The following is a 26,951-nucleotide window of genomic DNA, read 5'->3' on the forward strand; positions in this document are numbered from 1 at the left end:
GTAAGCATGACACAAATGGAGGCTTGGAAAAGTGGTTGCATGCAACTCTTGCTCTTTTGATCCTCTGCTTTAACAGAGGAACAATTGCAGACCAGCCTGCTGGAGGATGAGACAGTGGAGGAACCGAGCAGTCCATTTGTCTCAGCCGAGGTCATGCTAGACCAGCAGAGCATGAGAGAGCCCAACCCAGGGTCAGCACTAGGCCCAGCAGCAGACTGTTCAACTCTGCTGAACTACCCGCAATTCCCTAAATGTATCACACCTGATACAGTGGAGAGACTAGAAGTCTAGGAGGAATTCATTCCAGAGCACTTATAAATGAAACAGCAAGAATAAGACAAAGCAAACCACAGGGAGCCTATGGAGGTGTGTTAGGTCAAAAAGATATTCCTTAAACCCTCAAACCAGCATGCTTAATACGTATTTATATATTTTCTTTTAATGGATTATTATATGGATGATTTATGAGCATTTTGATGAGAAAGTAGCGATTATCAAGAGGCAGTTTAATGGTAAACAGGTCTATGGAGGTAATTTCGTTTGTTTCAGTAGAATTACTGGCATGTGAGGTCAGATAGAAGCCTGGTGTACCTTAGCTTTAAGGTGTTTGGCCGTCACAAGGTGTACACATAGATAAAATGGAGAAACATGCTCTGGATGGTGGAATAATTGGATGGACACTCAGGTATGTGAAGCTGTTCCTAAGCAGAGCAATCGGGCCCCTCTCCAACAATATCTCTAATCACCACCCCCAAATTTAAGTACCTAGAATTCCCCAAATGTATCATATTCTCATACCTCTGGGATGTGCAAATACCAGTCCTTTGCCTAGACCAACATTTTCCTCCTCCTTCCCGTCCTTCCTCCTCATCCTTCTAACATCAGCTTTGGCAACTCTCTTAGAAAGTGATCTCTGACTCAGCCTTAGCCTGGGCAGCTGTATACAATAAACTAAATACCATAGCCTGGGTCACTTAGAGAATAAACATTTATTTCAGGGCAGTCAGGACTGTCTTGTTCATAGTTGTGTCCATAGCACCTAGCACATTAATGACACACAGTTGTCTGGTGATGAACCACGTAAGCACTGCATGTTACAGGGATGCTTGCTGCCTCTTTTCTGAAGTTACTGATGGTTTTGGGGGCGGGGGAGTTTATCAATTTTGTAGATAATGTAAAGTAAGGAGGATAATAGAGTCAAAATCCCAAAATTCAGAATCCAAAATGACTTCAACAGGTTGAAACAAACAAGATACAGTTCTAAAGAGACATTTACAGTTTTACAGGTGGGTTCATGTTGCCCAGTGGTTCTCAAAGTGTAGCCCTGACCAATGTTGAGAAAAATATAATTGAAAACAAAATCTTGGAGTTCCTGTTGTGGCTCATCGGAAATGAACCTGACTAGTATCCACGAGGATCCCTGGCCTTGCTCAGTGGGTTAAGGATCCAGCGTTGCTGTGAGCTGTGGTGTAGGTTGCAGACGAGGCTCAGATCCCGCATTGCTAGGGCTGTGCTGTGGTGTAGGCCGGCAGCTGCAGCTCCTATATGACCCCTAGCTTGGGAACTTCCATATGCTGCAGGCGCAGCCCTAAAGAGACAAAAACAAACAAACAAAAAAACCCAAAATCTCTTGTCAACCTAGAAAACCTCTAAATAAAGATAGAAGAGAAAGAAAATAGTTCTATTTTGAATAAGCATTAAACCAGAATGTGATGTGAATCACAGGAAAGTCATGAAAGAGATAGCAAAGACAGAAAGAAATGGCACCCATTTATAGAGCCAGGCAGATGAAACCCACTACATCCACATTCTCAGGATAAGGTAACCAAGTCTCAAGTCGGTGGACGATTTCCTTCAAAGGAAAAATAAATTTCTCGTGTCTTTATTATAGAGGCAGGTCTGTAATTTGGGGACAGGTACTGGCTGAAGTTAGGCTCCTGTACTCCAGGAAACTGGGGGCGGCGGGTGGGGGGGGTGGTTTGCTCTCTTGAGGATTTCAGTTCAACACGTGGCTCCAGGTCCCCTTTCAAAGAGAAATTCCTGAATTGTAAAATGGGGAGAGGCTTATTTAGCCTTTAAAAAGATTGACATGCATGTCAAAAGGCAGAGAAAGCGCCTCCAAAGGCAAGTTTTCTAAAGTAAATGCTCTCTTTTCTTTGTAACAGGAGAATTAAATATTTTTCTTATCTCTAATTTGTTTTACCGACACCAAGAGCACCAGCATCACCTAGAAAGTTTAGTTAGAAATGCAAATTCTCGGATCCCAACCAGACCCACTCCGTCTGAATCTCCGGAGTTAGGGCTGGGCCATCTGTGCTTTTACATAAGCCCGTCAGGTGAGGCTGATGGTCTCTAAAGCTTGAGAATCCTCATGGAGAATTGTTGACAGCAGGCCATTTGAAAAAGAGCTAGGGAAGATGAAGGATTTCTTTGAACTTGAATTAATAGTTATCTGTATGTTGCATTACATAGGTACTCACTGCTCTGTTAGCACATTACCTTCAATTAATTGGCAAGAAATGAAGAAATAGAAATAAAGATATTAGATGAACCTCAGTTTAAGCAAGACAGCCAAATCCTAATAACTTGCAGAGTGGAAATCAAAGCAAAAACATAATGAAAGCTTATGCTCTTCTGGCTCTAGAATGCATTCTCTAATATAATACACAAAGAGTTGCCTGATTTTCTGGAAAACTACACAATGCCCAAATCAGGTAAAGCCATACAAGCCAAACTCAAGAGAAACTAGAAAACTGTGCAATTTTTTTCACATGAACTCTGTCTGAGAGTCACCTGGCTTTCTACTGGGGGACAAAATCTGTCCTTTCTCAGAGCTCCTCAATTTAGAAGGTAAACTGGAATCACTCAAGGATAAAAAGCCTCTGAGGAGACTCGGCAGCAGATAGGAGAGTCCACACCAGCTGTCTGAGCAGTGAGGCCTGATCCCCTCCCTCTACACGGGCCAGAGCCTGCCTGGACCTCCAAGAGAGCTTCACAGCCTCAGCTCAAGCTCCGGCACAAGGGCTGACATGGTGTTTGGAGTAGTGTGGAATGTCCTCGTCCAAAGAGTCTGCTTTGAAAAAAGTCCTTTAGACCTCAAATTTGACCCTGATAAACTCTGTCTGCCACTGAGACAAGGAGCATTCATGATGCCAAGCTTCCCTGATGAAGGCCTGAAGTGAGGCTGGGGGCATTTGCTTTCTTAGGAGCTCTGGGTGTTCCTGTGATGGCCTCTCCCCCTTGAGTTCCTGGGCCACAGACCTGTTTCTGTCCAGTTTACCCAGGATGTGGCAGTCAAAGCCATGCAAATGGGAAAAATGAAATTGGAAAGCAAATACAAACTGCTCGGAGAAGGGGAAAATTATGATTAGATTTTTAGGGACTGTACCCCAGAAGGTGCAGAAACAGGAACTTGCTAAAGCTGAAATCTAGAAGGTCAGAAAGAAAAAACTTACTACTGACACAAATTCCCTGATCCCTATTTCTGAACTTTTCAAGGGATTTGAGCAGTAGGAGGTGACTGAAGGCTATCTCATGATGAAGAATGGCTGAAGAACTGTATCGAGGATTACAAACTAAGAATTGAAATGGAAGGCCCACACAGAAGAGAGATCCAATCTGACAGAGGAGGAAATTCAGGTCTGGAAGGCCCCAGTGGACAGTTGGCCTTGCAGGTGAACCTGATAAAGGACCAGCTGAGGAACCATTCCCCAGAGACCATTAAGCAGGGGCCTAAAGAAAACAATGAGCTAATCATTCTGATATGACCTTATTTTAGAGGTGAGTGGAAAAATCTGATGAGGAGGTCACCGATTAGTGACCTTCTCACCCTCCTGTCTGTGTATCTGGAAGCAAGCCTTGTATTCTTTCATGTTTTTTTATTTTTTTGGAGATATAAAATGTACTTTATAAAAAAAGATGGCTATATATAGCTATATATAGAAAATTAATTAAGTATGAGAGTCATTCCCATTGTGGTGCAGTCAAAGTGAATCTGACTACTATCCGTAAGGATACGGGATGGATCCCTGGCCTCACTCAGTGGGTTAAGGATCCAGCATTGCTGTGAGCTGTGGTATAGGTCACAGATGCGGCTTGGATGCCCTGTTGCTGTGGTGTAGGCTGGCATCTGCAGCTCTGATCCAGCTTCTAGCCTGGGAACCTCCATATGCTGCAGGTTCAGCACTAAAGAGCAAAAAAGAAAAAGAAATTAAGAATGAGATATTTTGACTTCTGAGTTACATTTTTTTTTCACACTATTTGACTTTTTAAATGTCAATGCTGATCTTTCATTAGAAATATTTTGCATCCTATCAAACACGTGCTCTTATGAGGTTTACTGAAATTTTTTTGGTGCTATAGCCCGCAGGTTTTTCCACTATGGGAAAAACACTGATTTGAAATTAACAGTCAATAGGCCCAAGACTCAATTTATCTTGTCAGTACATCTGTACTGCAAAAGAAGCAGTTAAATATGAGATAATTTTGAGTTGCCGGGTCTCCTTACAAACTCCTATAATGCTAATGTGTAGTGACAAAATAATTGCTATAACCTGACTTTAATCAAACTGTGCAAAAATATAATTTAAGGGTTTTCACTATGGTTCTCAGGTATGTACACTGTCCACCAAAGGGGACAGTGATTTTTTCTTAATATGAAGCTGTCTAACCTGGAAGTTATTTTATTGAGACTATATTGACCACCAGAATGACAAAACCCAGACATGAATTCTCAAATTATAAATGATCAAGAAATGCCTTTAATTACAGGGGAAAAACTGAGATCAAAAAAGTAATTTACAAAAAAGGAGGCAGTGAAGTCATTCAACACAGGGGAATAAAGGTAAGTAGATATAGCTCAAGGAATGTGCCACTCCCCCTTCTTTCTTACATGTATCTTTAAAAATATACCATATTCGCCAGATTCAGCAGCAAACATAAAAATTGCTCAAGTTGGGTTTTACAAAGCCTCCTTGGTAAGCTGCATGTGTTTTTTGTTTTTGGGTTTTTTGTCTTTTTTTTTTTTTAAGGGCCGCACCCGTGGCATATGGAGGTTCCCAGACTTAGGGGTCTAATAGGAGCTACAGCTGCAGGCCTACACCACAGTCACAGCAACGCCAGATCCCAGCTGCGTCTGCAACCTACACCACGTCTCTCGGCAACGCCAAATCCTTAACCCACTGAGGGAGGCCAGGGATCGAACCCATGCATACGTTTTCAAACTATGGGATAGAAAGTAAAAAAGGCCGTAAAATAAGGCTCAAATACGCCAATCTGTACACATGAAAGTATTAGTTTACCAGATATCAGAATATGCATTTATTACTTTTTTCTCACAATTTTGGTCTGGGGGAAATACATTTGGTCTCATTCATCTGTGCCTTCTATAACACCAAGTACAGTCTCCAGCATTTGGTGCTGTAAAATACATATTTACATTTTCAAAGTAAATTCTTTTCCCATGTACTGTTCAGCGCCTGGATATCTCTGCCCAGAAGGCACAATCTGTGAGTTTGCTTTGGTTTCAGAACAGAAAGGAAGCATGTGGAAAACAGGCTGCTGGGGCAGAAGTGTCATTTTGGCTGCTAGGCACGTGAACCCTGGAAGCTATCCAAATCGGTGACCCTGGGGGGGATGTGACAAGCTCAGGCCCTTCCCTGGCTGGCCCAGACGGTCCAAGGCGGTTAGGCAGTCTTCCGAAGTGGCAGGTGGCAGGAGCGTGATTCGGAGTGGTCCATTCAATTTCTAACAGGTCCTCTGACAATGGCTGGGTTGCTGGGCCAAGTGCGAAGGCAAGGGAACTTCCTCGCGCCGGTTGTGGGCCCAACAGCTGGAGGCTGGGCAACTCTAGGTGGGTCAACGCCAAGCACAACTCAGTACGTTGGGGAGGACAGGGGCTCGCAGCCCTGTTTCCAGCCCCTCCCTGCCAAAGGCCAGCTTCAGCGCGTCCACGAAGCCCTCGTAATTCGCCAGGATAGGGCTCTGTCTTAATATAGGGGACAACCCACTCCTCCGCCGGCCCACTGAGGCGACTGATTAAAAACGCCACCTTGAGGGTATCACTTAAGAATCTGTCCTCGAAAAACCTCATATAAGAGGCCGCTTGGATCTAAAACTCGGGAAGCCGCGTGGAGTCGCTTTTTAAAATCTCAGGACGAGCAGGCGGGCGGACGCACCTGAGCCAGCAGGTTGGCTTTCTCGCATAGCAGCCGCCGCACCTGGTCCATGAGCTCAGTGTTCTCCCTGCGCAGGGCATAGTTCTGCGGCAGGGGGTCCCGCATCAGGATGGCCAGCGCGTCCATCGCCGCCCGCCCGCGCTGCCGCCACGCCGGAAGTGCGTTTAGCTCAGGGGCGGGTCCGGCGGCAGCATGTCGGCATTCCGCGGGCCTGGCCGGGCCTAGGCCCGAGCACTGGCTGGCAGGGTCGTCGAGACTCTTCGCCGGAGAAGCAGGAGTCAGGAAGCCCGAAACCGGCGAGCGGCAGGGAGTGGAGGAGATCTGGGGCTAGGAAACGGGGCGGCGCCGCAGGCTAAAGCACCGTGTTCAGCGGAGGAATCTGACTTCGTGGCGGCGCGCAGCGACTTCCGGTGGGCGCCTTCCGTGGTCCAGCGCGCAGGCGCTTAAAGGGGAAGTTCCCGGCAAGAGAGCTGCGCTCTCCTGGGAAGCTGCGGGTTCTCGTACTCTTTCCAAGGTGCTGCGCAGTCCTAAAGTTTATTGAGGGTGTTCCATATTCCTGGCACATTACGCCGCGAGGAGGCAACTCTAGTAAAGCCTTCCGTGCCTGCGGAAACCATCCCCTGGGGTTTCCTGCTCGACGAGGAGCATCTTTAACGCGGAGATGCTCATCTAAGTATCATATCTTGTCTAAGCCTCCCGACTCTGTGAAGTCCATGCTAGTTTTTTGGTTGGTTGGTTTTTGTTTTCCTGAAGACACAGGACAGCTCGGGGATTATACCCGCTTCTCTGGCTACAAAGTCAGTGGAATGTTGGTGAAGTTTTCCTGAGTGTCAGGTGTTTGAAGATGAGTTTAAATTTCAGGTGCCGGGCAGGGTCTGTAGATAGGAGATTAACGCCATCCTATGATTACCTTAATGAGAGGATCACATCACATCTGGTCCAGTTCAGCCACTGATTACAGGTGCTGGCTGTGAGCCCTACTTCTCTAATAGGGCTGTGCTCCGACCGCCTTCCTACCTAACCAGTCTCATGTTTTTTCCATCAGTGTGATAAGCTTGCTAAAGAAGACTTCAACCTTTGTGCGTGTGTGACTGCAACTATCGATTTAAGTGATCACCAGCTGCTTGTTGCCCTCCTGAGTGGACAAAGTCTACCTACAGAACCACTTGCAAGCCCTGGGATTCAGCTTTGTCCCGCTGTTTCCAAATTTGAGGTGCTCAAATATTGACTCCGAGGACCTTCCATGCCAGAACCACCCAAGGTGAAACTCTGGGTAGGAAACTTCAGGAGGGGGATATGACTGTGTAGTTCAAGGGCTAAGAAACTCAAAAATATCTTTTTCTTGTTCTTTTTAGGGCTGCACGTGTGGCATGGAAGTTCCCAGGCCAGGGGTCCAATTGGAGCTACAGCTACCGGCCTACACCACAGCCATGCAAGATCTGAGCTGCATCTGCGACCTACCTACACCACAGCTCATGGCAATGCTAGATCCTTAACCCACCGAGTGAGGCCAGGGTTGGAGCTCACACAGTCATGGATACTAGTAGGGTTTGTTACCGCTGAGCTGTGATGGGAACTCCTCAAAAACATATCTTGCTGAGTAGTTACGCTTATGTTTACGAATATAATTCTTGATTTTTTAGAGGTGAGAACTAATACTTTATGCTATTAGCTTCCATCTGTCATTTACATGGAGATAGTAGATTTTGATTTTGGCTTTTTTCTTTTTTTTTTATGGCCACACCTGCAGCATATGGAAGTTCCTGAGCCAGGGATCGAATATCAGCTGCAGCAGTGGCAGCAAGATCATTTAACCCATTGGGCAGGGTAGGGGATGGAACCTTTGCCTCCACAGTGACCCGAGCCACTGTGATCCTTAACCCACGGTGCCACAGTGGGGACTCCAATTCTGGCTTTTAATTGATGTATTTTTTTTTCTGTTGTAGACTACTTTGTATTAATAACACATTTCCTAATAAAACTACAATTTGCAATTGTGGTAAAACGTTCAAATACAAAAGTATTAGTTACCAATTATGTAAAGTTATGTATCTCAAGAAAGAAAAAAGTTATACAACAAAAAATGCTTATCTATGGGTGGTAACATTTTCATTTTACATGTCTTTGGATTTTTAAAGTGATGATTGATTTTATAATTAAGGAAAACAATAGAATGCATTAAAATGAAAGAAAAAATTAGGAAAAAAATGAAAGAAATGCTTCCCATTTTAAAACAGTATTTATCTGAAGGGAATTTTGGAAACCATAGAGGAGGCACACCTAGCTTAACCGATACTGTGTTTCAAATCTCAGGCTTAATCTGAAGAAGTCCAGTGTTTTTCTGTTCTTTTTGAGCTAGAAATTATTATTATTATTCTGCTGAGGAAAAAGATAACATGTCACCATATTTAATTCATCTAAAAAAAGAAAGCCATCTTCTAAGTCACTATAATTTAGGGACTTTCTCTGGAGCTACAGATAGTATCAAAATGTCAAAATGAACTCTTTGTCTTCAGTGTAGGAAATACAAAGTTTATGACCCCAAATACAATACAGGAAAATCAGCTCAAAACACTCAGGCTATTTTCCCCAATAACCAATAATAGCCGCATATATTCTTTTTCACATATCATGTATCACAAAATATATTTAAAAAAAACATGTTGTCAGACATATGATAGGTTATCTAGTCCTGAGCTTATCTATTTTGGGATTTCTTATGGTTTTTCTTTTTTTTTAAGTCACTGATTTAATCACTTATTATAGGTCTGTTCAGTTTTTCTAGTCACTGTGTGTAATTTGTGTGTTCCTAGGAAAATTTTCCATTTCATTTAATTTATTGGTGAACAATGATTTCTAGAATTCTTTTATTTTTTATTTTTATTTATGTAAAGTTGATTGTAATGTCCCTATCTTCATTTCTGATTTTACTTATTTGTATCTTCTTTCTTCTTTCCCAGTCTAGCTAAAATTTTGTCATTTTGTTGATTTTTTTTTTTCCTCTAAGAACAGACATTTGGTTTCACGGATTCTCTCTATTGTTTTTCTGTCGTCTATTTCACTTTTCTTCTAATCTTTATTTCTTTCCTTTTGCTAGCTCTGGGTTTAATTTGCTCTTTTTCTGGTTTCTTAAAGTGTGTTATGGACTGAATTGGATCCCCTAAAAATTCATATATTGAAGCTCTAAGCCTCAGAGTAACTGTATTTGGGAAAAAAAAAAAAAAGGCATATAGGGAGGCAGTTAGGGTTAAATGAGGTCATAAGGGTAGTTCTGTTTCTCTGAAGAACCCTGACTCATACCTTCTTTTATTCATTTCTAAATCTTCTTTAATCAAGGGTATATTCATGTATATATTCTATAGGAAATTATTTTTCAAGTGTATCCTACCAAAAAAAAATTCTTCTGACAAGAACCAGGATCATGATTTTTTTTGTGTGTGTGTACTTCCGTATATTCTCAAGATGTTTTTAAAAGGATTTAGAGAATATACAGCGAATGATAGTACACATCTGTTTTGGATAAGGGTGTAGTAGACAATGTTAAATTTATTAAATGTATAAAGGGGGGGTGACTTTTGCCACGGTGGGACTAGCAAGTCAAAAATCCCTAGGGTGGGCTGGCAGGCTGGAGATTCAGGTAAGAGATGATACTGCTGTTCTGAGCCTGAAGGTTGAAAACGAGGTGGAATTTCAATGTTGTAGTCTGGAGGCAGAATTCTTTCTTTGGGAAACTTCAATCTTGTCTCTTAAGGCTGTCAACTGATTGGATGAGGCCCACCCCCATCATGGCGGGTAATCTGCTCACTCTAAAATCAACCGATTCTCAATATCCATCACATCCAAAAAAATACCTTCATAGCAACATAAAAACCAGTATATGACCAAACAACTAGTCACCACAGTCTTGCCAGGTTGACACATGAAATCAGCTATATAGGAATTTGATTATTTTAAAATAAAACTGGAAGATACTAGAAGAAATGGCCAAAACAAAAGTGGGTGTGAGAGAACTCATCTGGATGTTGTTTTTTATTTGACTCACAATTCCTTTAGAAAAGAAATTAAATCAGGAATATTTCAAAATTGTTACTTCTTTTAGGCAAGTCAATGCATAATCATGCACCTATCTGTGAGGGGTTAACCAGAATATATTTCAAATTGCTCAAAGCAATTATGACCAAGAATGGTCTGATTGTCGAATAAATGGTTGTTGTTGTTGTCCAGGATGTACCTTTATCACATGTTGGCTCTCCTTGGGGGATCACTTACAGTGACTCAGACTGTGAGTTAGGAAATGAGAGATCCCCTGATGTCACATTAGAAAGACTGGTGAGACTTATAAACTTGGCTTGGTGAATGGATAACCTGTGGGGTTGAAATAGAATTTAAAATGGGTATATTTTCTTGCAGATACCCTTAAGAGACAGCTCTCCTACCTCCTGGAATGAGTGGGCTTTATTTCGACTGGGGCCCCATCCTAAGGTAACAGTCCCTTTTGATCGCCTGCTGTCGTGTCTGGAGCCCAACTATATTCGCCAGCCTTTACAGATGCGTTAGCAGAATTGAATGAATAATGTCTGAAAGCATTTTGGAAGCAATCAAACATTAGAAAGTTGATGAATAGGTATGGCAGTGTATTTACTAAAGAGATTGTAAATGTCAGAATTTATCAGAGGACACTTGTTGGTTTTAAAGATTTATGTAATATTTAAATGAATTTTGGCACTTTTGGTAGGAGGGATAGTTTTCTCGAATTTTCAGAGCTTTCAGTGTGGGAAGCAAAGCATTAGGGAATTCTTTGATTTCAAGGTTTTAATAGCAGAGACAGGAGTGTGGCTTATATGAATACCAGTTTAACAAGGGTTTAGTGGTCCTTTAAAAGACAAAGTTCTAGGACCAACTGTTTTAGTTTATTATAAAAAATACCAATCATGAAAAACTGTGAGAAATTAGTACTGTGGGGTCAGAGAAGTGGTCCTTGAAGAAAGAGCACTTGAGTTGACATCTGAAAGACAGGAAGGCATTAACCAGGGAGGAGACAGATTTTTCAGAAAGTAATGGGCAAAGCCTCTGTTGTCAGGGGAAGTGTGGTGTACCTGAAGACTAAACAAATTCTGGCATGTCCAGAGCGCAGAATGAAAGGGAGAATAGTGCGAGATAGGGCTGGAAGGAGAGGCAGGGACAGGACAGTGGAGGCATCCAGCAGGCTCTCTTATAAGTCTTGATCTTCATCCTAAGAACAAGAGACAGTGTTGAAGTGTTAACAGGGCACATGATTCCTTGTTTCAAAAAGATTACTCTGGCCGACTTTGGTTAGAGCACATGTGGGGAGACCAGTCAAGGCTATTGGAGTGGTTCAGGCGTGGGCCAGTGGTAGCTTGGATTAGCAGAGGAGTGAGTGAAAGGGAAGCAGATGGCTCTGGGAGTTCTGTAAAGGGTCAGATGGACAGGATGTAGTGTTGCCTTGTCTAGTGAAGGAAAAGCTTGGAACTTTTATGTCCTGAGATAAGAAACATTGGAAGAGGGTCATAGTTATATCTGGGACATGTTGAGCCTACTGCTGCTGGTAACTGTCAGCCTCCTCAATCTCAATTCCAGTCCCCATCCTACTGCTAGTTCTTACGCTTGCCGCTCACTCTCTTTAATAGCTTTACTCTAGTATTGCATCGCCTACCAGTACCTATAATCAGTTGATCTCTCATGGTTTCATGGCTTCTCACTCGTTTCTCATCTCGTTGACCACATTAATCAATTTCTCCTCCTTCCATAGCATTGTGATAATCAGCCCCTCACATACATGCTGGACTCCCTTGACCTCCTCTTGTTTCTTTCTGTCTTGGAAAAAACACAATCCTATTTAAAATCAGTCCTCTACTTGCTGGGGAAAAACACAAAACCATGCTGAATGAGCTCAATTTATATGATCGTTAATATCGAGCATAAGCTCTCCCACTGCCGCCCTGAGAGCCAGAAGCAAGCAGGAGAGAACATCCACGAACTCCTACCACATCTGCCCACCACTGACAGGTGTCTTTGTTGTGCCTTTTCTCCCCTTATGACAAAGGAACTAAGTGCTAGCAAAGGCTGACCTCTTCCCTTGTGATCCCATCTCCTCCTAGGACGGACTGCCTGGCAGCAAGAGCAGAGCTCAGAAATGCCCTCCTGTCTTTCTGCCACCATCACTCTTCTCCTCCTCCAAAACCTTCTTCTGACCTCACTTTTCTCTCTGGCTGGTGTCTATTTTCTTACCTTCTCTTCACAGTGAATCTGCTCAAGTGAGTTGTTTGTGTTCACTGCCTCTGTTTTATCTCCTGCAGTTTTATCTCCACTTTGGGCAGACTTTCAGACTTGGTACTTTACTTACCCTGAATGCATCAAGGTCACTGTGACCTCCTTGTCATTTTCCATCCTTGTCTTATTTGACCCGTTTGGAGCATTTGAAGTCAACATCAAAGATCGGTTTGATAGCGGATTGCTCTTTCTGCCTTGAAATTCTTTCTTCTCTTGGTTTCCAAGCATTATGCACTCTCTCAACTCGACTCTCATCCTGTGGATGCTCCTCCCAGTCTCCTTGGCTAGTTCTTCCTCACCTCCCTGTGTTCTTCGTGTTGAGTGTCCAGTTCTCACCTCCTAGACCTCTTCTCTGACTCCACTTCTGTAGTGATCTTTTCCAGGCTCATGGATTTAAGTACCATGTGGAGAATAGAAGACGCCCCAGTATTCCTCTCCAGCTTAGACCTCTCCCTGAGCTCTCTAGACTTATATATGCAGCTGGTTACTTAAGAGCGCCTCTTGGATGTCTAATGCTGGTCTCAAATTTAGTATGTTCCCAAGTGAGTTTCTGCTCCTCCTTTTTCAACCTGCTCTTTCTGAAGTTTTCTCCATCTAAGAAAATGGAGGAGTTTCCTTGTGGCTCAGTGGTTTAAGGTTCCAGCGCTGTCACTGCTGTGGCTCTGGTTCCTTCTGGCCTGGGAACTTCTGCCTGCTGTGGGAACAGCCAAAATAAATAAATGAATAAATAAATAAGTAAGTAAAAGAAAAAAAGAAAATGGAAGAGTCATCTTTCCAGCTGCTCTGGTCAGAAACCTGGGAGTTATCTTTGACTCCTCTTTTTTCTTCTCAAACCCTGTATCCAAAACATCAGCAAATTCTCTTGGCTCTTCAAAATATATACAGAATCTGATCACTTTTCACCAGTTTAACAGTGATTTGGTCAGGGCCATCATAATTATCTAGCTGGATTACTGCAGTGGCCTCCCTGCTTCTGCCTTCATTCCCCATTTGGTCTACTTCCTGCCCCATGCTCAAAGTGGCACTTTTTTGGGGGGCAGGGGGGACCCTTGCCCATTGCATGTGGAAGTTCCTGGGCCAGGGATCAAACCTTCACCACAACACTGACCTGAGCCACTGCAGTGATATCGCTGGGTCCTTAACCCACTGAACCACCAGGGAACTCTAGAGGAGAACTTTTTTTTTTTTTTTTGTCTTTTTGCCATTTCTTGGGCCACTCCCTCGGTATATGGAGGTTCCCAGGCTAGGGGTTGAATTGGAGCTGTAGCTGCCAGCCTACGCCAGAGCCACAGCAACATGGGATCCGAGCCGCGTCTGCGACCTACACCACAACTCACAGCAACGCTGGATCGTTAACCCACTGAGCAAGGGCAGGGATTGAACCCTCAACCTCATGGTTCCTAGTCGGATTCATTAACCACTGCGCCACGACGGGAACTCCTAGAGGAGCACTTTTATAACATAAGTCAGACTGTGTTATTCTTCTACTCAGAACCCTCTAGTGTCTTCCCATTTCTTCAGACTAAGAGCCAAAGTCCTTAGAGTTGCCTCTGAGGCCCAATATCATATAGCCCTCCTGTTAGCACTCTGATTTTTCTCCCTGCTTGCTCCCTTGTTCTCCAGCCTCACCTCCGTGGCCTTACTCTGTTTCTGGAAGGTGCCGTGCATGTGGCCACTTACAGGATTTTGCAGTTTTTCTTCCCTCTGCTGAGATGTCCCCTTTCATTGCTTCTTTACCCTTTTCAGGCCTTTTGTCAAATGTCACCCTCTCAGTGAAGCCTTACCTGATCACACTATTTAAAATTCCTATTTCTTCCCCACACTCCCTATTTCCTTCTTCCACTTAGTTTTTCTCCATAGGATTTATCATAGTGAGAAAAATCTGTTTTCATATATTTGTGCTTTTGTTCCTCTTTCCCCAACGGGAATGTAAGTGTGTTGAGAACAGGAACATTGTTTGTTTTTTTGTTCACTGTTGTAGCATCAGTTCCTAGAATAGTACTCAACCTGTAGTAGATTCTCAGTATTTGTTGAAAGCATGAATTAGTGAACCCGAGTGCATATAGTCAATGAGTCTGGAGCTCAGAGAAGAGGTCTTTCTTTCTTTCTTTCTCTTTTTCTTTCTTTCTTTCTTTCTTTCTTTCTTTCTTTCTTTCTTTCTTTCTTTCTTTCTTTCTTTCTTTCTCTCTCTCTCCCTTTCTTTCTTTCTTTCTTTCTTTCTTTCTTTCTTCTTTTTTTTCTTTTTAGGGCTGTACTCCTGACATATGAAAGTTCCCAGGTTAGGGGTCGAATCAGAGCTACAGCTGCCGGCCTCCATCACAGCCACAGCCACGCCAGATCCGAGCCGTGTCTGCATCCTACACCACAGCTCATGGCAGTGCCAGATCTTTAACCCACTGAGTATGCAGGAGCCCTGATGATCTAACCTGGCCCTGAATATGGTCATGGTGGAAGCAGGTGTGGCCAGGGATCAAACCTGCATCCTCATGGATCCTAGTCAGGTTCGTCAACCGCTGAGCCACAAAGGGAGCTCCCAGAGAAGAGGTATTGCTGGGGAAATATATTTGGGACTCATTGTCCTATAGATATGGTAACCATCTATTTAAGTTGGCCCTGAATAGTCTGGGCACAATTGCTAATAGTACCCAACCTTTACATTAAAAAAAGGCTCTGGTGTCAGTGATACATTGTGCAGTTCTTCTAAAACATTTTACAGTAATTGAAACCACAAGACTGGATGGAATTGCCTAGAGAAAGTCTGTAAAGTGAAAACAGAAGAGAATCTAGGAAGAGCCTTTGGTTCTCTAACTTTGAAAGGCTTGTAGACGGGAAGAGTCTGAAAGTGAGACTGAGGGGAAGTGTCAGAGGAGGAGGTGGGAAACCAGAAGCACAAAAGTGGAAAAAGTGGCTCAGAGTTCAGAAAGAAAAACAGGAGTTCCTGCTGTGGCCCTGTGGTCAGTTAACGTAGGTGAGTACAGGAAATAATAGGCTTTTTTTATGCAGGTCATCAAAGTTGATATTTAATAAGAAAAACTACCACCTCTGTTATGGCTCTTATTGCTTCTCTAGTTGCTGCCCCCGGTTGCTGTTGAATGGGCAAGGATTGTATTTTATTATTGTTGTAACATCTAATTTTCTTCCAAACCCTATGTGCTGGATATTAATTTTTCTATCTTAGCATTTCAAAAATAGGGGCTCAGGAACATGCCTAGATTATTCTCACAGTTAGATAGTCAAAAGGACATCTGTCTTCTAACTTTTGTTTCATCTATCCAACATGACCATTTCCTAGTTTCTTATATGAACTGAAGTTATATTTTCAGTATATAACAGTATATAATCCTTATCATGTGATAAAAATGATCAACACATGTTCATCCAAAGATGAAATAAAGGTATTATCTTAAGAATAGGAGAACCAGAGATGATGTTTTTCTTAAGCACACAATTTTATGCAGAAAGTGAATGAAATATAAAATTTATTTTAAAAAATGCTTTAGAAGGTAATATGAATTTCTTCTTTGGTTTGACATTTAAATGCTCAGATTAAAACCTGATCTTTGGAACAAATAATATTATTTTAAAAGTGAAAAAGAGGAGTTCCCATCATGACTCAGTGGTTAACAAACTTGATTAGCATCCATGAGGACATGGGTTTGATCCCTGGCCTTGTTCAGTGGGTTAAGGATCCAGTGTTGCCATGAGCTGTGGTGTAGGTCCCAGGTGCGGCTCAGACCCCACATTGGTGTGGTTGTGATGTAGGCTGACAGCTATAGCTCCAATTTGACGCCTGGGAACCTCCATATGCCACAGGTGCAGCCCTAAAGAAGACGAAAAGACAAAAAAAAAAAAAAAAAAAAAAGAAAGAAAGAAAGAAAAGAGGGAGTTCCTGTTGCAGCTATGGCATGATGTTGTCTCTCTGAGGATGTGGGTTCAATCCCTGGCCTGGCTCAGTGGGTTTATAGGATCCAGTGTTGCCACAAGCTGCAGCGTAGGTCACAGATGCGGCTTGGAGCCAATGTGGCTGTGACTGTAGGCCAGCAGTTACAGCTCTGATTTGACCCTTAGCCTGGGAACTTCCTTATGCCACAGGTATGGCTGTTAAAAAAAAAAAAAGGTGAAAAAGAGGAGTTCTGTTGTGGCGCAGTGGGTTAAGGATCCGGTGTTGTCACTGCAGTACTTGGGTTACTGCTGTGGGTGGGTTTGATCCCTATCCTGGGAACTTCCACATGCTGCAGGCACTGCCAAAAAAGAAAAAAAAGTGAATTCCCCTGATGCCTAGAATGGGCCCAGAACAATAGCCTCTGAGGGATATAAGAGAAGCTCATACAAACTAGAGACCGGGGCTTCTTTTGCATATTGGTCTTATGGTCATATTGGTTGTGTAAAAAGCCCTCTTAGCAAAGATGCTTGGTCTCGAGGTTTCCCTGATGAAGGCATCTTTCCTTCATCCCATTCCACACTCACTAAGCTAAGCTCCTTGAGTATCATCTAGGGGAAATGTTGGATGAAACTAAGTGACTAATAATCCAGGTGAAGCTGAGGACAAGTGCCAGGTCCTGTTTGAGGGAAGAGAATGCTGTGGTCCAGGAGAATAGTGACCACATAAATTGAGGATGCTAGCTTTCAAGAGCAGGTGGCACAAAGGTCATGGGATGGAGAAGCCATTCCTTCTACATCCTTCAAGGTGGATGGCTGGCAATGGGCAATTTGAACCTGAATTAAAGAACCCTTCTGCACATCCTTCTGAATCCCATGTGTGTGACAGAGAATATCATGGGGGCGTGACGCCCAGGACATTGCCTTCTGTGTTTGTGAAAAGAGAAAACATGCTATGCTCTGCATCAGCCCTACTTATTTTTTTTTAAATCCTTCTTATTTGAGTTTAAATTCTGGCTCTACCATTTACTGCCTGTGTGACGTTTGCAAAACTATTTAATCTCTCTATGCCTCATTTCCCCTGCCTTTAGAATGAGAGCAATAACAGCGTCTGTCTCAGGATTACATATGATAAATTCGGGCAGAGAAATTAGCATAGAGCTTGGCATAGTCATGTCAACATGTGTTTCTCAAACAGCTGCTGTAGAGCTGAGCCTGTGCTAGGCACTGAGAATATTGTGATTATTCACAACATTTAGGCACAGCTTCTGCCCTGATGGTGATAACCGGGCACTAAACAGGTAATCAAATAACTATGAAGTGCCAAATTGAGGAAAGTGAAATAACGGAAATGAATCTAGAATCCGGATGGAGAATTGATGGTGTGTCTGTGTGTCACAGTGTGTAGTGGTTGGGCGTTAGACATACTAAGATTAGTTAGACAGGAAAAACCTCTCTGGAGAGTAATATTTATACTTAGACTTGGATGAAAGAGACAGCTGTGTGGGATGGAAGGAATGGCATTTCCAGCAGCCAGAATTGCTGTGTGAGTATACTAAACAGGCGCTCAAAAAAAAAAGTTAGTGAACTTCGTAGAGATTCTTAGGCCACACCCTCAAGGTGGGAGGAAAAAGATTTTTTTTTAATAACCGAGAGCTAATCTTTTTATCATTTTGCCTGATAGCAGAACACTTAACCTAGTTACTTTGAGGCATGTTCTTGGGTGGAGAGTCTGAACCCTAACCACTAGTCCACCAGGACCAGCAGGCTTGATGTTGCTCCCCAATCCTTTGGAGAAAAAAATCTGGCAAAGAGACTTAGAGTAGCGAGGCAAATAAAGTATTTATTAAGCGAGAAGATGAGGAGATACATGGCGGAGAAAGCAGAGGCAGGATCCAGTGTGGGAGGGGTGGCAGGGAGAGGGACAGAGACAGAGAGACAAAGAGAGCGATGCGTGCTTTGGAGGTGATTTAAATCACTTGTATGGGAACAGTCCTCCTGGGCTTCCTCTGGCCAATCATCTTGCTTCATCTGGCCTTGAGCCCACATGTGGCCTGACTGAGGGCCCTCCCCTGTGTGCACACAGCATCTTTCAGCCAAGGTGGAAGGTGGATTCTAGTGCAAGAGTCTCTGGGAAGTTGAGAGGATATGCTGTGGTCTAGTGCCCCTCCCTTCTCTGACCCCCGAGGAACCTTTCTGCACACGTGTATTTCGGGAGGGCTTCTCAACCTCAAGAATGGGAAATGTGTGGTCTCCTTATCCAAACAGGACACAGCTCTTTCTTGCTCCTGCCATTATCTTTATTTTGTCCACAGGGGACAGATTTCAGTTGTTCAGCCTGGGACCCATCTATCTTCTGCCTCAGGCCCGCTCAGTCATTTCAGAAACCTCTGAGTAAAATTCTGAATTTTGTGTTTTAAAAAATTTTATGACTGCACCTGCAACATATGGAAGTTCCTGTGCCAGGGATTGAATCTGAGCCACAGTTGTGACAACACTGAAGCTGTAGCAATGCCAGATCCTTTAATCCACTGGGTCGGGCTGGGGATCAAACCTCCGTAGCAACCCAAGCCACTGCAGTCAGATTCTTAACCTACCGTGTCATGGTCCAAACTTCCCAAGTTCTGGATTGGAAATAGCTAATATAGGATTTCCACTTTGGACCTTTCCCCTGAGGCTGTGTCTAAACTCAAGGGAGGTGAAGTGTCCAGGTTGCAGATACCAGCTGTGCCCTGGTGGTTACTGTGATGTAACCCTGTCTGTGTTTTGCTTGTGGGGCTTGATCCTGATCCATCATCTGAGGTCCCAGTGTCCCCCCATGGCCTCTGGTCCCTCTGGAGCCTTCCTTCCTTTGACTTCGAGACCCATCATGGCCACATGCCCAATCCTTCCCATGCATATAGAGTTCTTTAGGGTCGGGAAGGGCCTAAGAGGTGGCCCTTAAGCTCATCTGCCCAGACAATTCACTTCACTATCCATATTTTATCCCTCTAGCCTGGGAATTTGCAAGAGGCTAGAGGCCTTTTTCTTTTTACCTTTTTTTTTTTTTTTTTTTAGGGCCACACCTTCAACATATGGAAGTTCCTAGGCTAGGGTCAAATCAGAGCTGCAGCTGCGGGCTTTCTGCACAGCCACAGCCACACCAGATCTGAGCTGCATCTTTGACCTATGCCATAGCTTGTGGCAATGCTGGATCCTTAATCCACTGAGCGAGGCCAGAAATTGAACTCACATCCTCATGGATACTGGTGGGGTTCTTACAGGAACTCCCTAGAGACCTTCCTGAGCTCCACCCTTGGAAGTCAGATGAAGGTGTCGGGGTTTCTCCAGATTCATCTGGGCTCCTCATTAGTTCCCCTTAGAGGCCCCACTTCTTCTTGGACTGACCAGGATTGGGATACAGCCTCCTTTTTTGGAGCCCCTGCTAAATCTATAGTTTCTTATCCCTGTGAGAAAAAAAAAAAAAAGTCTTTCCTCCAAGCCCCAAAGGACTTTTCAAACAAAATTAAAAAGTTGCAAAATATTTCCTTTGGGCTTTGAGTGAGTTTTCAAACAAAAGAAATACAAAACTGACTATGCTTTTTTTCCTGCTTTTCTCCCCCAACTCTGTTTATCTTACAAACTTAGCCTTGAGGCTAGGACTTAAAAACTTTCCCCCTCTGCTCTGGCAGTTGAAAGCCTCAGCTTTCAAGACTTTAGCCTTTGCTTTGCATTTCAAGCACATATTTTGAAATTCAAATGCCAAGAATTTGATGTTTTATTTTCTAAACATAGGTCAGTCTCTAAAGCAATAAGGTCCAGCCTAATGTCTATCATTGTTACATAATGTGGTGTAAAATCAATTACTGACTATGAAAAGTATTGATTTCTGGGAGTGCTTGTTGTAGCTTAGTGGGTAACCAACCCATCTAGTATCCATGAGGATGTGGGTTTGATTCCTGGCCTTGCTGAGTGGGTTAAGGATCTGGCACTGCTGTGAGTTGAGGTATAGGCTGGCAGCTGCAGCTCCGATTTGACCCCTAGTGTGGAAACTTCCATATGCTGTGTTTGTGGTCCTAAAAAAACAAACAAAAATTAATTTCAGTTTCCAAATGTTGCCATTGCCACTTAAGCATTATTAGCTCACTCAAAGACCTTTTAACTATTCTGCCAGATTTGTCTGGCAACTTCTCAGTGGTTCTGAGAGAGGAGGAAAGGGGTCAGGGCACAACCCTTAAAAGAATGACATAGTCCTTGAGGATAAGACAAAAACTGGTCAGAACCAGCCAGGTCCAAGATGGTGGATGATCTGACTTCCAGTGGACCTTGAGTTCCACCATAGCTCACTGTAACACATTAGCTGAATGACAGGCCCACAGGCGCCAAGGCCAATCATTAGAGGCCAAAAAGTGGGCAGTGGCCCAATTCCTGGAAAACACCACCCCTTCCCGGAAATAGTTGGAATTTCATAGTTTCATTAGCCTATGAAATTGCCCAGCCCGTATTTCAGGGGTTCTCAGCTCTTGGCTTCTGAGATGGCCCATCCTTTGTCTATCTCTCAGCAAATCTACTTCTTACCTTTCATTTTGCCTCTTGCTGAATTCCTTCTGTGCTGAGACATAAAGAACCTGAACTTGGAGTTCCCGTCGTGGCGCAGTGGTTAACGAATCCGACTAGGAACCATGAGGTTGCAGGTTCGGTCCCTGCCCTTGCTCAGTGGGTTGACGATCCGGCGTTGCCGTGAGCTGTGGTGTAGGTCGCAGATGCAGCTTGGATCCCACGTTGCTCTGGCTCTGGCATAGGCTGGCGGCTACAGCTCCAATTCGACCCCTAGCCTGGGAACCTCCATATGCTGTGGGAGCGGCCCAAGAAATAGCAAAAAGAAAAAAGAAAAAAAAAAAGAACCTGAACTTAAGTGGGTCCTGGGACCAGGTGTGTGATTTGATTTAACAAACTGGATTCAAGGCCCAATCTGGGCTTTGGCTGGTTTTGAGTCCCAATCTGAGGTGTGTGGTTTCTGTTCTAGTGGTCCATGCCCCTCCCCCACCTACACTAAAGCCAAACTGTGTGGTTCGTTATCTTCTCCTCTTTGTCCACCCACCATCCAGGATGACCTCCACAGCCCCTTGCTCCAATCTTGGGGTCCTTTCACTTCTTCCCTGGGGATTGTTCAGCAGTCTCCTACAGGGGTGCTCAAGATCTTGTTGTCTTCCAGGATTCCACCTTAAACTCAGAGATCTTGCCTCCAGCCCTGCCACCTTCTTTGCTCTTGAGCTAGACTTTCAACCTCATGTCTAGTCCATAACTTATTTTCCTCCTCCTTAAAAAGTGCCCTGTGGCTTAATATCCTTCCCACTTGGATCCCATTGGTTAAGTGCAATCTAAACTGTTAAAGGAAAATTCCAGTAGTCATAAAGTTTGAAAAGGTCCAACTGGTTTTATTCAGCATTTCACATGCTGGGCAGCATCCAGATTCATGGATGCTGAGAGAAAGGAGCTCCGAAGAGCTGTATGAGGCGAGAAATTTTTATAGACCATGGAATGAAGAAGTTTGCTGATTGGTTAAAGCAGAGTTACTTTTCTTACAGGGAACAAAGGGACATCTTGGAGCTGGCCTGGTAACTTGTGCTGACCAGGAAGGCACTGGTTGGTGCACCTAGGCCTTCGTTTCCTGGAAGAGCCCAACATGGAAACTGGCTAAGTTTTAGCTTGCTGATTGGGGCTTAGCATGAGTGACTTCCTCTTGGGCCTACTGTAGATATTTTAACAAACCTGTACCTGACGTCATGTGACTGGGGCACTGGGCCCCATTGTAGAGGAGTGTTTGCAGACCTCAGCTGGGTCTCAGTGTCCTTTCCCTCTCCCATTCCCCTGCTCCTTTTTCTACTGGACTCTAAGCTGCTCAAGAGTGTTCCTGGGTCTTATACCTTGGAATCTTTAGTATCTAATACTCTTCTTAGGACCAATCCCCTGATCAATAAATGTTTGTTGAGTGAATAAAGAAAAAGTATTGCTTATTCTTATTTTTAAAATTTTTATTTATTTTTACTTTTTATTTTTTATTTTCTGTCTTTTTATGGCCACACCCGCAGCATATGGGAGTTCCCAGGGGTTGAATCAGAGCTGTAGCTGCCGGCCTACACCACAGCCACAGCAACACCAGATCCGATCCATGTCTGTGACCTACACCACAGCTCATGGCAACCCCAGATCCTTAACCCAGCGAACAAGGCCAGGGATTGATCCTGCATCCTCATGGATACTAGTCAGATTTGTTTACCACTGAGCCACAACGGGGAACTCCAGTAATGCTTATTGTTAAAATAAAGTAATATTTTATATTAATTTGTTCATTCTTTTGTCATTCAAAGGGGCTAAATACAGTAATTCAAAAGTTTTGAATAGAGAAACGTGAAATTATTTAGATTTAGAACATTAAAGAATGAGGAAAAATTGAGTTAGCATACTTTATAGTTAATTCTGGCTCTCAAAATATTCCATTTTGGAGCTTCCTTGTGGCTCAGTGGGTTAAGGATCTGGCATTGTCTCTGTTGCAGCTCTGGTTCAATCCCTGGCCTGGGAACTTTCACATGCTATGAGTGTGGCAAAAAAAAAAAATTCCATTTTTACAATAGTCTCACCCATATGTCTTTTTTTTCCTTTTCATATTAGGGTTGCATCCATGGCATATGGAGGCACTCAGGCTAGGTGTTGAATCAGAGCTATAGTTGCCGGCCTATGCCACAGCAACGCCAGATCAGAGCCACGTCTGTGACCTACACCATAGGTCACGGCAACACTGGATCCTTAACCTACTGAGTGAGGCCAGGGATGGCACCCAAAACCTCATGGTTCCTAGTCAGATTCATTTCTGCTGTACCATCATGGGAACTTCTCACCTATATTTCTGTTTATTTGAAATACAGAAATTAATACAGACTTATTTTAATTGAAAAAAATTTTTTTGGCTATGTTGGCAGCATGCAGAAATTCCTGGGCCAGGGATTGATCCTGTGCCACAACTGTAACCAGAGCCACAGTAATGACAATGCTGGATCCTTAACCCATTGAGCCATAAGGGTACTCCCTGCAACTCATTTTTAGCTATTAAGGTCTAAAGAATAATTCTTCTCTGATAGCAAAATCTCTGTGTAGTATAATGTTACTCTCCTATGGTAGTGTAATTTACCTAAAGTAAAATGCACTCATTATAAGTGTATAGTTTAATGAGTTTTTTTTTTTTTTTTTGGCCACCCCCCTAAGCATGCAGGGATTGAACCTGAGCCACAGCAGCGACCTGAGCTATAGCAGTGACAACACCAGATCCTTAACCTGCTGAGCTACAAGGGAACTTCAAGTTCAGTGAGGTTTGACATGTGTACACTTATATACCACTAACAGTAAAGATGTAGACATTTCCCCAAAAGTTCTTTTGTGTTGGTTTTCAGTCAGTTCTAGTTCACCTCCCCATATCCCCGAGCCCCAGATGATCACTGATCTGCTATCAACTATAGTTTCTTTAGCTTTTTCTAGAATTTCATATAAATGGAATCATATTGTATGTACTCTATGGTGTCTGGTTTCTTTTGCTCAGTACATTGTTGGACTTTATCAATATTGTTGCCTCTATTTGCCGCAATTTGTATAGCCATACGTTGTCGATAGACTTGGAGGTTGTTTTAGTTTCTGGCTACAATGAGTGAAGCTGCGGTCAACGTTCATGCACAAGTTTTTCATTTTTCTTGGGTAACCACCCAGGAGTAGACTGCGTGGGTCTTAGGGTAAGGTGTAAGTTTAGTGTTATGAGAAACTATCAAATTGTTTTCCAGGGTGGTTGTAACATTTTATATTCCCATTAGAGTTCTAGTTGCTCCGTACCTTACCATATTTCATCAGCACTTGGCATTGTCAGTTCCTTTTAATTTTCCTCTTTCTGCTGAGTATGTAGTGATATTTCACTGTTTAAATTTATATTTCTGTGATAACTAATGATGTTGAGAAGTCCTCATGTGCTTATAGGCAGTTAGTAATATATTTCTCTTCTGAAGTGTTTGTTTAAACATTTTGGCAAGTTTTAGTTGGGTTGTTTTCTTATTGAGTTGCAAGAGTCACGAATATATATGTCAGGCATACACATTGTGAGTATTTTCTCCTGATCTGTAGTTGGCATTTTTATTTTCGTAGCAGTGTTTTTCAGACAGCAGAAAATTTTAATTTTGAAGTCTCATTTACCAATTATTTTATGGTTTGTGCTTTCTGCGTTTTATCTAAGAAACCTTTGCCTGCTCTGTGGTTGCAAAGACTATCTCTTATGTTACAAACTGATTCTTAAAATAGGTTAAAAATTAACCAGCGAGTCAGTATCGTTATGCTCTTAGTAGCTACTAAGTTCTAAAGAATAACTCTTCTCTGATAGCGAAATCCCTGTGTAGTATATGGTTACTCTCCTGATTTTGAAATGAGCCTTTGAATAGAAATGAAGAGCTTTGAACAATTGTTTAAACAATTAATAAGTATTTCCAAAGGTAATGGTTGAATTTATTCCCAAACGTAGAGCCCGAGTGAGCAGGAGCACCCAGTTTCTCAGTTTAGGCTGTATTGAGGCTCTCTTCTTTTTCATACTTCAAAAAAAAAAAAAAGGCTTGTCATTCCTTTTTTCCTTTTGTTAGAAAAAATCTGTTTTGAGTCTCTCAATATGCCATTTTTTCTTGTCTTTTGTATCTTTCTCCTTTTATATGTGCTCTTCCCAGAAAGCTTTTTTAATTTCTTGCTTCTTTTCTTTCCCTTCCCACATTTCTTTCTCATCTTTTTTTTTTCTTCACATCTTCTATTTCTAGTCTTTTGTTCTCATTGACTATTCCCTTCTGAACTTGACTTAAGTGTGGAACCTATACTTATTTATTGCTTTTTAGGGCCACACCCATGGCATAAGGAAGTTCCCAGACTAGGGGTCGAATTGGAGCTGCAACTGCTGGCCTACATTACAGCTGCAACAGTGCTAGATCTGAGCCACATCTGTGACCTATACCACAGCTCACGGCAATGCCAGATCCTTAACCCACTGAGCGAGGCCAGGGATTGAACCTTCATCCTCATGGTTACTAGTTGGATTTGTTACCAGTGAGCCACAACGGGAACTCCAAGGAACCTATGTTTAAACAGACAGTACTATGCATTCAGAAGTGGAGTAAAGTTTTATAGTATCTATTGACAACTTTGAGGATGAATTGAATATTGAGTTGATGCTTTACGCTTCTCCTTAAAACTAACTAATGTTGGTTTTAATTTGAATGTGGTCTTCAACTGATTCTTTTTCTCTCCTGTCATTGGGAAGAATCAACAGTTTTATTTGGCAATTTGGGGGAACTATTTGTACAAAAATGAACATGGATACAAAGCTCTTTGGTAGGAAAAGAAGATCTTCAAAGTTAGATTTTTTTTTCAGGAAAATATTTATTGTGCATAAACATAACACGAATTTTAACTATTCTAATGTACTTTTTCCAATAAGGAAGCTTTGCTAATGTTCCTTTCAGAAAATATGGCTATTTGATAGCCCCTTTTAAAGAATCTCACAGGATTCATAAACTGCTTCATAAAAATGCAAACCTGCAGAGAAATTGTTCCGTACTCTTTAAGCCTGCAAAATCTGTAACATTTCCCATTTCTTTCCTTAAGGTAGTAAGTCATTATTTTTATTCTCCCTTCCTCTTTATTCCATCTTCTATCTTCATTTTTTTTTTCCAATTGATGTCATTTCCTTCTCTCTCTCTCTCTTTTTTTTTAGATTTTGCTTTTTTGCTTTGTAGGGCTGCACCTGCGGCATATGGAAGTTCCTAGGCTAGGGATCGATTCGGAGCCTCAGCTGCCAGCCTACACCAACCACAACCACAGCAACACGGATCTGAGCCATGTCTTCGACCTACACCACAGCTTACGGCAATGCTGGGTCCTCAACCCACTGAGTGAGGCCAGGGATCAAACCCGCCATCTCATGGTTCCTGGAGGGAGTTCCACAACAGGAACTCCCTCCTTCTCTCAAAAGAGCACTCTTTTAAAGGCTTTACCAATTGGATTGCACAAAGATTACTTTTTCAGTGTCCTCTACATCATTCAGTTTTTCTGTTTTCACACACACACACACACAAAGGCTACAAATTTTGGGGAGTTCCCGTCATGGCTCAGTGGTTAATGAATCCGACTAGGAACCATGAGGTTGCAGGTTCAATCCCTGGCCTCACTCAGTGGGTTAAGGATCCGGCGTTGCTGTGGCTGTGGTGTAGGCTGGCAGCTATAGCTCCGATTCGACCCCTAGCCTGGGAACCTCCATATGCCTTGGGCGCGGCCCTAGAAGAGACAAAAAGACACACACACACACACACACACACACACACACACACACACACGGATCATTTACCATTTTCAGGGTATTGAAATTAAACTATCAAAATAATCATTCCAGTAGTAGTAAAAATGGGAGATTAATATTGTCGAATATAAAATTTACTGATGAAATAACTAAAAAAACTTATTAAAGTGCCTTGGTTTTATTGGGAATAAAATTAATTGTTCTTACTAAAATGTAAACAAGTAAAATTGGATTGGGAGTCTATTGTCCTCTGGCTA

The 26,951-nt window shown here is 42.8% G+C and overlaps 2 protein-coding genes and 1 pseudogene across 7 annotated transcripts in view; 2 read left to right on the top strand and 1 right to left on the bottom strand.

Annotated features, from left to right (window-relative positions):
* Positions 1–5,749: 5,749 nt before the first annotated feature.
* On the bottom strand, positions 5,750–6,338 carry LOC146402734 (protein LDOC1-like; annotated as a pseudogene).
* A 4-nt stretch (positions 6,339–6,342) lies between these two features.
* Positions 6,343–26,951, top strand: part of DLGAP1 (DLG associated protein 1) — a 1,399,633-nt gene continuing 1,379,024 nt past the window's right edge. For both annotated transcript variants that reach the window (XM_084964262.1, XM_084964267.1), the window contains exons 1-3: positions 6,343–6,690; positions 7,222–7,437; positions 10,587–10,658. The gene's annotated coding sequence lies outside the window, so the exon portion shown is untranslated. The remainder of the gene's footprint in view (positions 6,691–7,221; positions 7,438–10,586; positions 10,659–26,951) is intronic.
* AKAIN1 (A-kinase anchor inhibitor 1) overlaps positions 6,343–26,951 on the top strand; it is a 78,734-nt gene continuing 58,125 nt past the window's right edge. Inside the window, exons 1-4 of one of the 5 annotated variants that reach the window (XR_002345033.2) lie at positions 6,343–6,690; positions 7,222–7,449; positions 10,587–10,658; positions 21,914–22,342. The gene's annotated coding sequence lies outside the window, so the exon portion shown is untranslated. Of the gene's footprint in view, positions 6,691–7,221; positions 7,450–10,586; positions 10,659–21,913; positions 22,343–26,951 lie in introns of those variants that run through there. The other 4 variants (XR_002345030.2, XR_002345034.2, XR_002345029.2 and 1 more) reach the window with 4 other exon arrangements.

This window comes from Sus scrofa, chromosome 6 (genome assembly GCF_054392235.1).
Source record: "Sus scrofa isolate SSC_HxYL_T2T_F1_AM1 chromosome 6, Sscrofa_HxYL_maternal_Yorkshire_Landrace_v2.0, whole genome shotgun sequence".
In the NCBI taxonomy this organism is placed as follows: Eukaryota; Metazoa; Chordata; class Mammalia; order Artiodactyla; family Suidae; genus Sus; species Sus scrofa.